The sequence below is a fragment of the Pinus tabuliformis genome, chromosome 9, assembly GCF_031772625.1.
Source record: "Pinus tabuliformis cultivar Carrire ecotype Pingquan chromosome 9, CPIR1, whole genome shotgun sequence".
Lineage (NCBI taxonomy): Eukaryota > Viridiplantae > Streptophyta > Pinopsida > Pinales > Pinaceae > Pinus > Pinus tabuliformis.
Genome location: NC_142307.1, coordinates 1,716,673,369 through 1,716,686,996, shown reverse-complemented (window position 1 = coordinate 1,716,686,996; position 13,628 = coordinate 1,716,673,369). Strand labels below are relative to the sequence as shown.

The 13,628-nt window shown below is 41.5% G+C and overlaps 1 protein-coding gene and 1 pseudogene across 3 annotated transcripts in view; one reads left to right on the top strand and one right to left on the bottom strand.

The window, feature by feature from the left end:
* LOC149155562 (cytochrome c biogenesis protein CCS1, chloroplastic-like) overlaps positions 1 to 13,628 on the bottom strand; it is a 132,287-nt gene that overhangs the window by 98,429 nt on the left and 20,230 nt on the right. The window lies entirely within an intron of this gene.
* Positions 2,746 to 3,103, top strand: LOC149155563 (uncharacterized; annotated as a pseudogene).

The window sequence follows — 13,628 nt, the reverse complement described above, 5'->3', positions numbered from 1 at the left end:
AAAAAAGAAACTATCCTATATGTATTTGCAATTAAACACATATAACATAACATATATATGGGAATATATTAAACATATATAACATAAAGGGAATTAAATATATATTAATTTGTTATTCAAACTAAAACCAAAAGAAGTCATAATATATTAACTAAAGGTAATGAAATACAACCAACTAAAAAATAACTCATTAAGGCATTTTATGAAGTCTCGTTGTCAAAAGAAGACAGTGACCTCAAATAATGAACCCACTGTGTTCAAGGGCGGTAACCGCCTACAAATTCCCAAGAGGATTTAATTGAAGGCAGTGGAGAGATTGGGGCAATGAAGAAACCTTGGCGATATAAGGAGAAGAGGAGGAATTTAGAAGGGGAACCAAAAAAATGAAGGATCATGAAAGGAGGGTTTGATTTCTAACTGTGGGAAGAGCAAAGACTACAAAAATATGGAGAGAAACACAGAGGCTTGAGCAATTGTTCTTGGGGTTTTGGGCATGGGGGCCAGAAGACTTCAAATACGGAGTCTTTTGGATCTAAGAATGAGATAGGTTGATCCCAGATAGGCTAGGAGGAAAAGATCGGTTTGGTAGCAGAAGCAAGAGCAACAACAAACCAAAAATGTCTTCAAACAAGAGTTTCAGGAAAGTACTTGAAAATGAATTTGTTAGACACACATGGAATGTGAGTAGACATGAGTGATAAAACAGTGAATTGCTTTTACTATTAACATAGATGTACATTTATAATACATTCTTGTGACTGTTGGATTCATCTTCCAATGTCTCTTGGACTCCTTTAACAGTTTAACTTCTACAACATAACCCTTAGAGGATTAGGTGTACAACATTCCCCCCTTAATTTGAAGGGGTATGTATGAGTCCAAGAAGAGAGTTGTAATACAAAATGTGAAAAAATATGGATGGCAGCACTAGGCTGAATGTGCTCTCTGAAATGTTAGTACGAGGTGGTGGTTTAAGGATGACCACCAACACTGGAATGCTTAGTGCAGTTCCTGGAACTCTTCCAAATCATGCAAGAAACTGAGGTCTTCTGCTAGAGGAAGTGCTTATTAATGTTTTGAAGAGGGAGACCTTCAACCTGAAAGAAGGGAGGTCTACAACCTGCATAAAAAGGGAGAACCTCAACCTGAAAGAAGGGAGGTCTACAACCTGCATAAAAAGGGAGAACCTCAACTTGAAAAGGGAGGTCTCAACCTGCGGTGGTTTAAGGATGACCACCAACTCTGGAATGCTTAATGCAATTCCTAGAACTCTTCCAGAACTGGCAAGAAGCTGAAGTCTTATGTTAGAGGAAGTGTCCCCAATTCTTTGAAGAGGGAGAAGCTCAACCTGAAAAGGGAGGTCTCAACCCCGCATAGATGGTTTAAGGCTGACCACCAACCAAAGGCATGCTCAGGGGCATCGTTGTCTCTGGCTATAACTCTAAATCTAGTATGGCAAGTTGTGGCTCAGGCTTGCTTGATGTCGCTTTGAAACTTGTATATGACCATCACTGCCCCCCTGTCAGATACAAGGTGAGAAGATGGAGAAAACTCAACTGCGAGACTGTTCAATACTCCAGAAAAAATTCTGTTATATGACTGAAATATCTTCTTGGTTGTTGAAACCCATTGCCAACAAGCAATCCATCCAAGATGAATCTTTGTTCTTGCAGGAGGCTTGTTTCTGAAGCATCTGTTTGAAGAATGAGTGGTTTTATGACAGTGCTCACATCGATGAAGATCAAAACAGTGGTCTTTCATATGGCCAACTCGGTCACAGTGTTGGCATTTAACAACTTTTGGCTGCGAATGTGGAGGAGTAGAATCTGGAACAGGTGAAGGTGAACCGCCATGAAGAAACCCAACACTTTGAAATTGAATGGGCTTGGAATAGTCTAGAATATGAAAGGACGCCTCCTTATCATATCCAAGACCTGTTTTGTGCTTGTTGTTGACAAGCTCTTCCCAAGGTCTAATGATTGGCTTGGGAAGTGCAGATTGAATTTCCACACCTGTATTCAAATCTGCTTCTGAAATGAGCACTTGATCTGAATCAACCTCAACATTATTGACTTGATGACTTGTTGGTTGCTGATAGGATCATGTTTCAAAGTCATAGAGGGGATTGTTCTGAACAAAAACAAGTTCAGAAGGATGCCTTTTCTGTTGTAACTCATCTTGCTGAAGTTGAGATTCAAGCTGCAAAAAATCAATAATGGATTGTATCAAGGTATTCAATAACTCTAATACATTATTAATTCAGGCCATTTGCAAAATAAAGATTCAACAAATGAAAAATATCATCTTTTATATAAAATACACCCAACATTGCTCTCAATCTGCCTTGTCTATATATCAGTCTTGTGCGTTGACAATGTCACAATATCTCATGAAGAGAATTCTAATCTTTAGAAAATTTTGTTGAAGAAAATGAAGTCTGACATCCAAATCCTTTTGTGAATAAATCCAAGATATCAATGACCAACTTTATATCCTTCCTAGTAACAATAGATGCTTAGAAGTATTCAAACGTTGGTAGCTCAAAAAACCATTTCATCCCAATGCATATAAACTTTCACCACACATACAAGGTTAAATACTCAACACACATACCATTGCTCAAACTAAGCAAATGAATCACTGCTTCAAGGAAATTAAACACATATATCAACTGTGACCTTCAATAAACTCACTGCTCACTTCATTCAATGTTTTCTAAAATGTTGTCACCTGGCCCGTGCAAATCACTCGTCTCCCTTCGGAGGACATGGCTTCAAAGTTGGTTCAACTACAGAACAAGGCAGTTGTGGCTTCACAGTTTGTAGCAAAGCATGGTAGTGCCTATTACAAGCAACTATTGGAGTAGAACAAGCAATATATCCAGGAACCGACTACTGTGGAGAAATGCAATGAGCTTTCAAAGCGCTTATTCTACACACGATTAGCAAGCATTCCTGGCCGATATGAATCATTCTGGAAGGAAGTGGACCTTAGGATACTATGTTTGAGTAGTGCCCAAAGCATTTCCACTAAAAAGATTCAATTTTGCTTTACAATGTTAAACATGAGGTGGACACCGTTCAACATATACCATTCAACGTAACCAAGCCACGAGGGAGGTATGATTGTGGAGAAATGTTATATGGACAGCGTGGACTGTGGTATTATACTGGGAGAAAGGGTGTGTAATGCATTCAACGTAATACATACACTAGGTCAATGTTATATACTTTATGTTCTGGATTGGGCCAACATTAAATACTTTGCAACGGGGAGAGTGTTATATATTCAGTGTATGGTGAGGTGGAGTGTTATACCAATCAACGTATGGCAGGGTTATACCATAGTTAAAAACCCAACGTTATAGACCGATGGAGAGGATTGTGGTATGCGGGTAGAGGATTGGCGTTCAACTGTGGTATGTGGGCAAAGGACGGACGTTCAACTGTGGTATGCGGGCAGAGGACCGGCATTCAACTGTGGTATGCAAGCAGAGGACCAACATTCAACTATGGTATGTGGGCAGAGGACCAGGCGTTAACCGAAGAGCAGTAATATATATGGAATCATCGGGTGTGAAGACAGAGTTGGGCCGGTTCAACAGTGTTTAACACCAAAGAGCAAGGGCAGTGCTCTGGCTCTGGTGCTTGATAAAGATAATGAGGGCCTGGATCCAGCTAACAATCAAATCCATTGAAATTAAGGGAAGGAAACCAAGTTAATGGACTTAGTAACCTATCACCTACAATCCTCATAATTAATGTGATTATGTTGTTGACAATGATTATGATTATTATTACAATGAGTCTGCATTTACAAATATGCATAGCATCAAAAAATAAATACCATCAGCATTGGCATCGACACCCAAGCAACAAGATGTGCCCTGGAGAATTTGAAATGTTTCACTTCCCCTATTGTGCTTCCCCAAGCTTCACGCTGAGTAAGAGGAGAGTGTCGCTTTTTTTTTGCTATTTTGGAACTGTGGACAGAGAAATATAGAAACAGTTTGGTGCAGGTCTGCAGCCTGACAAACAGGGAAGACAAAATTGACATGTAGAGAGGCCACAAAACAAGTGGCTCAAATTGGAGCAGGGCCAGAATTCTCCTGTAGCTCTGATACCATGTTAGACACACATGGAATGTGAGCAAACATGAGTGATAAAACAATGAATTGCTTTTACTATTAACATAGATGTACATTTATAATACATTCTTGTGACTGTTGGATTCATCTTCCAACGTCTCTTGGACTCCTTTGACTATTTAACTTCCACACCATAACCCTTAGAGGATTAGGTGTCCCACAGAATTGCCAAATTCTGGCTAAAATTGACTGTCTGGTTAAATATGGAATCTGAGCATAAGTTTTATTAATTATCTTGTTACTTGTCAAATTTAGGGCATTAAATTATGTTATTTTGTTAATTGTCAAATTTAAGGCTTTAGAGAAGGGCAAGAAGAACATTGGTGGTGGTGAGTCGAGCTCCAAGGGCGAAAAGAAGATATATCTCAACAAGATCAAATTCTTTTCGTGCCACTAGTTTTGGCACTAGGCAACTAAGTGCCTAATAGAAAGAAAGGATCCAAGAAAGACCAAGTAACAACCTCTACAAAGACAGATGAGTTTTCTTCTCATTTTGAGGAGTTCTCACTTATTGCTTGCATGGCAAGCTCAGTGACTACCAACTTATGGTATGTAGACAGCGGTGCATCTTGTCATATGACGAGGAACAAGAACTACTTCAGCAAACTGACAAAGAAGGACATGTAGTTCCATATTGAGATGGGAAATGACTAAAAATATCGAGTTAAGGGCACTGGTACAGTCAGATTTGAGAGGGAGTCGGGAAACCCTTTGTTTCTCAGAGATATCTGTTACGTTCCAAGGCTCAAGAAGAACATCATTTCAGTTTCAACATTGGAGGATAAAGGGTACGAAGTGTGAAATTTTTAATCGCAGCAACTAGAAATTATTCTTCTAACTGATTAATATTAACTGCAGTTTATTTGCTACAACAAATAACGAATAAAATCACAACTACAACTTTCACCATAAAAACGCTATGGAAAATAAAAATGTTGGAACTGAGAAATATAGAGCACACACAAAAATTTGACACAGTTATTCTTGGACAAATGTTCCTAAACAAACCCAATGCGGGAAAAACAGTGCAGCAAATGATGGTTTTATTATTATGCAACAATGAAATAATTTGAGTACAATTTATGGATGCTTAGCTAGCTATCTAATCAAGCAAATATCAGACAAAAAATATTAGAGAGAAAATTCTCTCTCTCCACAAGCAATCAACACTGGGTTCCTCAGAAAATTTGATCATCCAAACCCTTGCGTTGGCCTTCTGCGTTGCCTCTGCGCAAACCCTCACACGTGTGGCTCTGTTCAGCCTCTAATCAAGCCGTTCTGCCTATCTCTACTGCTGGAAGTGACTCTTCGGCCCTCTGGAAAATTATCCCGGCCCCTGGAAGCTGAATCAACCTCCCTCTCAGCTATATCGAACTGCTCACTAAAGCATCTATGCAACCCCGGCGCAACTTCACATTAGAATACTTTTGTCACTTGTTGTTGCCTCTCCGAAACTGGAATCTCCTCCAGAATCACTGTCTCTGCCCCTCACTGACTTTGCTTCCCCTCTGGCTCGAACTCCTCTTCCCTGCTCAGCTGTTGTTGTTGGATAGCTCAATCTGCCAAGGAAATCGATCTCTTAGTGTCTTGCTCCAACCCCATCGACCTCCTCTTATAATCTCTCATTCGCTCACTAATGGCCATGATTAAATCCTCATCAACGGCTAACATCATCTCTAAGTTGATCCATGTGAGTTTCTAGAGAAATATCACCTTTCTCAATTAATTTCAGTTAATTAATCAATTTTCCTGAGTTATAAAATATTTAATTATTCACTAATTAACTTAATTGAGCCATCTCTAGGTGTTTTCTCCTTAAAAAAATTCTAGATTTTGGAGCTCATGTGTTTCTAAGCCTCTCTGACCAAATTCGAGACTAGAACACCTGTTCGATGCTACAAAACTAACACTCCCTCTTAGTGAGGAAGGTGTTCTACTATCTCATAACATCCTCCCATACACGTTGCTAATGTCTGACAACTGTGATAACCTGCCACTGCCCACCAACTACTATGCATACTCTAATCCATCTGCTACTCTGAGCTGAACCAACCTGCATCTGTGTTGTTGCTGACACTGCATTGTACACCATGTACTGCTGCCAACTCTGCACTGCACTGCAACTGATCTCATGTTGTTTTTGTTGCAACTACTGCAACTAAGAACAAAAACTTTGAATCAACTATGTCCCTATGCTGCAATTGTCTCCTGAGTCTCTGATTGCTACTAGTCTTTGCATTGTCCACTAAGTAAGTGTCTGCATTGTTGCTGCTCTGCGCCCCTCAACATCCGACTGCAACTAGATTTGCAATTGTCCGTCAAGATCTAGTTGCGCCATGCTGACACTGATCCATCTGCTACTGAATACTGTGGGCTCCTGCAGCAAGGGTAATGATCCATATGAGTAATCTGCAAATGTTTTTGCTCCTCTATGGACCCTGCCTAAATCTCTTCAACTCTGGCGGCTAAAGTTTAATGTCACCCCACTTCTCTCCTGGAGGTATAGCTGCATACAAAGCAAATTCATCCTCCAACTTGGAAGACAAATTGTCGATCTCCGCCAAAGCTGCTACCTGCTCCTGCTTCTCCTTCTTGTCCTTCTTTCTCTTTGGACACTGGGTATTGTAGTGACCAAACTCACCACACCTAAAGCACTTGATCTTCGACAGATCATTTTTCTTCTTTTCTCCTCCCTGTGAGCCTTGTCCCTGACTAGGACCTTTCTTTGCCTTTCCCTTCGATGCAAGGGCTACATTCTCCTCCTCCTTCACACTCTTCGATCCTTTGTTGCTGCCACTGAGACTACTCTTGACTAGAGCAAGTCTCATCTCCTCCTGCGTGAAATTTGCCCACAATTGATCCCAACTTGGTAGTTGATCTCGTCCAGTGATACCTTGGATGAAAGTAGCCCATTCCTCAGTGAAACCATTGATAGCTACATGCACCAGCTCATTGTCTTGAGGTGTCTCTCTAATTGCGGCAAGCTCATTCCAGACATCCTGAATCCTGGTGAGGTAGGGAGTAACTCCTTCTCCCTTTTGCATCCTAGTGGTTCTCAGCTTCTCCTTCAAGAACATCTTCCGATTCTCGGAAGGATTTTGGTAGAGTGATGCAAGAGCATCCCACATTTCTTTGGTCGTATTCTTGGCCACTATGTGTGAGACTACATGATCTCGAACTCCATCGAGGATCAACCACTTCGCCTTGGCCATCTCCTTATTATAGTTCTCTAGCTGTTGTGGTTTTGTCAGTAAAGCTACAACTCTCTCTGCATACGACTTCAGACAAAATTTATCTAGCAGAAAAGCTATTCTGGCTTTCTAGATACAAAAGTTGGATGCACCATCTAGCCTGTCCTTATCTCGAAGTCCTACTAAGGCCATTTTCTACAAAGCTCACAACTGGGAAATAAACAAGAATCTCCTCCTTTCCTCCTTGGCTGCACACAATTCTACTTGCACTCCCTCCTGGAATGCGCAATTCTCTCTGCTGTTATTGCCACCTGCAACTGGAAATCAAGAACTTCCTTCAAAAAACTGAATCTGGAAGCCCTCTGAGAAAAATCCCTCAGTGTGTTATTTCTCTTCCACCTGACGCTAATTCTGCTATTGCAAAGTTGCTGCAAAAACATCTATGCCTAGATCTACTCAACGAAATATTTGATCTGCTCCCCGGAGTTGCTTCCCAGCTACACTATTTCCTGTTGGAACTACTACTAAACAAATCGATCTTTCCTACACTCTGCAACTAGGAAAATCGAACCCCTATCCAGCGATTCGAATTGCCTAGCCAGCCTCGCGCAAATCAGAAGAAATTCGCTCAGACTGCCTCTGAATTGCGAAATTTCTCCCTTTCCATCTTTGAGCCTCTGATCTGTCAAACTTGCTTTGATACCATGTGAAATTTTTAATCTATTGCAGCAACTGGAAATTATTCTTCTAACTGTTTAATATTAAGTGCAGTTTATTTTCTACAGCAAATAACGAATAAAATCACAACTGCAATTTTCACCATAAAAATGTTGCGGAAAATAAAAATGTTGGAACTGAGAAATATAGAGCACACACACAAAAATTTGACACAATTATTTTTGGACAAATGTCCCTGGAAAAACCCAATGCGGGAAAACCGGTGCAACAGATGAGGGTTTTATTATTATGCAACAGTGAAATAATCTGAGTACAATCTATGGATGCCCAGCTGGCTATCCAATTAGCAAATATCTAACAAAAATATTAGAGAGAAAATTCTCTCTCCACAAGCAATCCCAGCACTGGGTACATCAGAAAATTTGGTCATCCAAACCCTTGCGTAGGCCTTTGCACTGCCTCTGTGCAAACCCTCCACGTGCGGCTTTGTTCAGCATCTGATCAAGCCATCATGCATGTCTCTACTGCTGGAAGTGACTATCCAACCCTCTAGAAAATTATCCTGGCCTCTGGAAGCTGAATCGACCTCCCTCTCAGCTATATCGAACTGCTCACTGAAGCATCTGCGCAACCCCTGCGCAGCTTCACAGTGGAATACTTTTGTCACTTGTTGTTGCCGTTCCAGAACTAGAATCTCCTCCAGATTCACTGTCTCTACCCCCTCACTGACATTTCTTCCACTCTGGCTCAAATTCCTCCTCCCTGCTCAGCTGCTCCTGTTGGATAGCTCGATCTACCAAGGAAATCAATTTCTCAGTGTCTTGCTCCAAACCCATCGACCTCCTCGTATAATCTCTCGTTGGCTCATCAACGGCCATGATTAATTCCTCATCAACGGCTAAGATCATCTCTAAGTTGATGCATGTGATTTTCTAGAGAAATATCACCTTTCTCAATTAATTCATGTTAATTAATCACTTTTCCTAAGTTAGACTTAGGAAATATTTAATTATTGACTAATTAACTTAATTGAGGTAGCCCCAACAGTTAGCTCAACCAGTCAAATCCCCATTGTTAAAGTACCTCGCCGATCAGGAGGTCACAGGGTCAATTCTCCTCAACGCCCTTGGGGTTAGGCTCAGCTAGTAGGCCGCGGGGCTTGATCACCTTTGGGGTTGATCAGCTCGGTTCTTTCCTATGGGAAACAAACAAACAAACAAAAAAACTTAATTGAGGCATCTTTCGATGTTTTCTCCTTAAACTTTTTATGGGTTCTAGATCTCTTGTCTTTCTAAACCTCTCTAACCAAAGTCAAGACTAGAACACATATCTGATGCTACAAAACTAAACGAGGTGACCTTCAGACAACATAGGGTTTTCATAAAACCCTAAAACTCCAAGGTGGCCAAGCATATTGGGGCTAGACATAAGAACCTGTATAGATTGCAGTTTGAGACAGTTGCAGCACTGACCAGCAGAGTGAGTTGTGATTCAAGTAGGGAGCTAGGGGAGTTATGTCATAGGCGTATGGGGCATTTGCACCATGGTGCGCTAAGAATTCTCAACGAAATAGCAACAAGGCTGCCAATGTTGCACACTTGGCAAGTATGCCAAAACCTCTTTTCCTAGCAAAGACAACAGGGCCAAGGGCATCTTGGACCTTGTTCATTCAGATGTTTGTGGTCCCTTCTCTTCAGTATCCCTCATGGGGTACAAGTACTAAGTCACCTTCATAGACTTGTTAATTGAAGTTAGAGAAGGAGGGGTTCTCCTAAATTTAGAAGAGCACCAAATTTGGTAGAAGAACGCACATGTGAAGCTAAGGCGCAATCTTACTTTCTCTTAGTGTTGACTTAGGAGAATTCTCTTAATTTTCCTATAGTCAAAAAGAGTAAATCAAACTCAACATGCATGGAGATTTTATCTCAGTTTGACTTCAATTTAGTGAGGCAGTTTGACTCAAGTTCAAGAGGCTAGTTTACTTGAGTTCAAGATGTCAATTAGACTTGAGTTCAGTGAGGCAATTCGACTTGGATTTAAGGAGCCAGTTCGCTTGAGTTGAAGAGCAATTTGATTCTATATAGAGAAGGGCACAAACTTGGTGAGACATATGATTATGCACTAGCAAGAATTTGTGTGTTTTGAGCTCAAGAAAATAGTTCCAGATCAGCACGTGAGTTCAAAAAGAGCTAGAGTGCATCACTTGAGGAGGTTGAGATAACCTATGCAAGGAGGCAGTTCAGCCTGTACAATTTGTACAGTTGCGCAAGAGAGGCGGATTGAATTGGTCTAGGGTGTGCAGGATATTGTGTTGAGGAACAGAGAGTTGGAAAAGAATTTTTCTAGTGCTTTGTAATTAATTACTAAGATTTTTTTGAGCAGATCAATAAAACACACAAATTAGCAAGGTTTTCCCCAATTGAGGTTTCCTGGGTATTTCTAGTGTTTTGTTAATTGTGTGCTTGTGTCTTCGTGAATTTATTTTCCGTTGCAATTTCATTAGAATACTCAATATATTTGATCAGTGAATTTCGCAGTTCAGTTTCTAGTTCTTGCATCTCAGAATATTGTTCAAATTAGTTGTTGGGTATTAGAAAACTCATAAGATGATCAATCGAGAAAGACTTGGATATTCTTTATGAAGAAAAAGGACAAAGTCTTCTCGAAGTTTCAGGAGTTTAAGGCCTTGGTTGAGAACCAATTTAGCAAGAAAATCAAGGTGTTGAGGTCAGATAAAGATGGGGAGTACACCTCAAATGCATTCAAGGAGTTTTGTGCCAAGGAAGGCATTAGGAGGGAGTTGACCACACCATATAACCCTCGGCAAAACGGGGTGGCAAAGTGCAAAAATAGGGTCATGTTGGAGCAGTGAAACCCATGTTGCATGACCAGTGGCTACCCAAGTTTCTTTGGGTTGAGGCATGCAATACAACAGTTTTCTTGTGGAATTTCATCCCACATAGGGTGTTGGGTTGAGTTACACCAAAGGAGGCATTTACAGGCAAGAAACTAGACATGTCACATTTCTGGATATTTGGCACCCTAGTGTACTGCCATGTACTAGCAGAGAAAAGGTCGAAATTGGAGCCCACATCAGAGAAGGGCATCTTTGTGAGCTACAGCGAGACAACCAAGGAATACAGTATTATGTACCAGCACTTAAGAAGACATTCATCAAGAGAGATGTGAAGTTTGAGAAAGAAAGGGCTTTGAGGAAGTCCTTAGAGCGTGAGCAGGCTATAGTGCAGGAGGAGGAGGAGCACGCTCCCAAGCAGGAGGCTCAGCCAGCACCTCAAACTATAGTTGTACACATTGATGCATAGGTCGAGCAACATGGGGACAAGGGGGACATGTTGAAATTTCTAAGTCTGACACATCAGAAATCCATACTGCATTATCTGGTTTATTATCTCCTACTTGTTCTTTCCATTAACAAGTTATTTATCAATATAAATACCGAAATAAACACAAATGCAGCCTTAACTCATATACAGATCAGCAATTGAAATAACTGAGACAATCACACAAGGGACACCGTTATTTTTGGATCGTCCCCGGATAAAACCCAATGCGGAAAAACTAGTGTAGCAGATATGAGGGTTTTATTATTATGCAGCTTTCTGAATACGACTAGGGTGCCAGAAATGGCTCACCCTTTAGAGAATTTCCTTGGCAAAAGTACCTCTCCTCGAAGACAGATATTCTGGTTAATCAGCAACTGGATGATTGATCCCACAGCAACTTCGACAGTTCCTTAGCTGGACAACGAAAGCTGCTCCAAGCTTCTCTCTAGAATTGCGTCACCCTCTTCTGCTTTGCGTCTGCCTCTCAGCTCCCAGTCTGCCCCACGAAAGTTCCTCAGCGTTGCCTCTTCAGCCCAGCGTCAGCTCTGCTAGCCTCTGCTGCTTCTACGTCAGCCTCTTAGCCCTCTGCGTCAACCCCTTGGCCCTCTGCGTCACCTACGCTGACCTCCTTAGCCTCTGCATCAGCCTTCCAAGGCTCTGCGCTGTCTCTCTGGCACTTTCTTTGCCTCTCTGATATGTATTCTCGGCCTTCTGTCGAACTACCCCTTGCTACATTAGATCACTAACTCGATTTTCTCACCAAACCTTGCCCCAGAAAATTGAATTCTTGATCAACTTGGTGTATCTCCAACTGACCCTCAAGCCTCCTCTTATATTTTTCCTGTTGACGATTCAACAGCAGAGATTAAGTCCCTAATCAATGGCTAAGATTAGATTTGGCTTGATCCTCGTCATTTAGAACTTTCTCACCCATCTTATATTAATACACATTAATATTTTAATTTTCCTAAGTTTAGACTTAGGGTCTCATTAAAAATATTAATTATTTTAATATCTCTCCATCCGGGTGGAATTGCCCCAAACGATTTCTGGGTCTTGGAGATCTAATGTGCCTTAGCCTCTCCACCAATTTTCATGGCTAGAGCACGTCTGATGCTACCACAAATCAACAGGACATGCAAGTGGACGAGATAGTGGAGCCCACTCAGGCCGTGACTCCTAGCATAGGGAGAAGGAGAGTGAGATGGGCAGAGTAGTTGATCGAGGAGGCACAAGAGTGAGTTGGTGTTCCTAGCACATCAGTTCGACAGAGAAAACAACCACAGAGGTATACAAGGTATATGGCACTCGTGGCGAAGTTATTGGATGTTAAGCCTTCAAGCTACCAAGAGGAAACCACTCAGCAGGTGTGGAGAGATGCCATGGTGCAGGAATATGCCTCCATCATGAAAAATGATGTCTAGGAGGTGGTACCAAGGCCTAAGGGTAAATCCGTGGTGGGTTCTCATTAGGTCTACAAGATCAAGCATGTGGCTTATGGGAGCATTGAGAAATATAAGGCAATACTTGTGGCCAAGGGGTTCTCACAGGTTGAGGGCATTGATTGCGACAAAACATTTGCCCTAATGGCTAGATATTCGTCTGTTAGGACCATTATAGCCATTGCAGCACAGTTGGGGTGGAAGATCCATCAAATGGACATTAAAATAGCATTCCTCAATGGGGTTGTTGAGGAGGAGATTTATATTGAGCAGCTAGAGGAGTTTGAGACATGCAACAAGGAGACTAACATGTGCAGACTCAAGAGAGACTTGTATGGGCTCAAACAGCCTCCACGAGCATGGTATGCTCATATTGACAGTTACCTTTCAGGGATTGGGCTTCACTAAGAGTGAAGCGGACCCTAACCTCTACTACATTGTTGTTGAAGGTGAGTTGCTCACTCTAGTGTTGTATGTGGATGATCTAATTTTGACAGGGAGAAATAAGCTCATCCAGGAATGCAAGAGAGATCTTGCAAGCGAGTTTGAGATGAAGGATATGGGGCTAATGCACTATTTCCTAGGGTTGGAGGTTTGACAGAGAGATGGGAAGATCTTCTTCAAACAAGGAAAGTACACCCTAAAGATTATGAGGAGATTCCACATGCAGGATTGCAGGCCCATGACCACGCCTCTAGTCACAAACTAGAGGAAGGTAGACACATCTAGATCGGAATGAGTAGACCCCATGCTTTACTAGCAATTAATTGGCTCACTAATGTATTTGGTGAACACACGACCTGACATATGTTTTGCAGTTAACTCC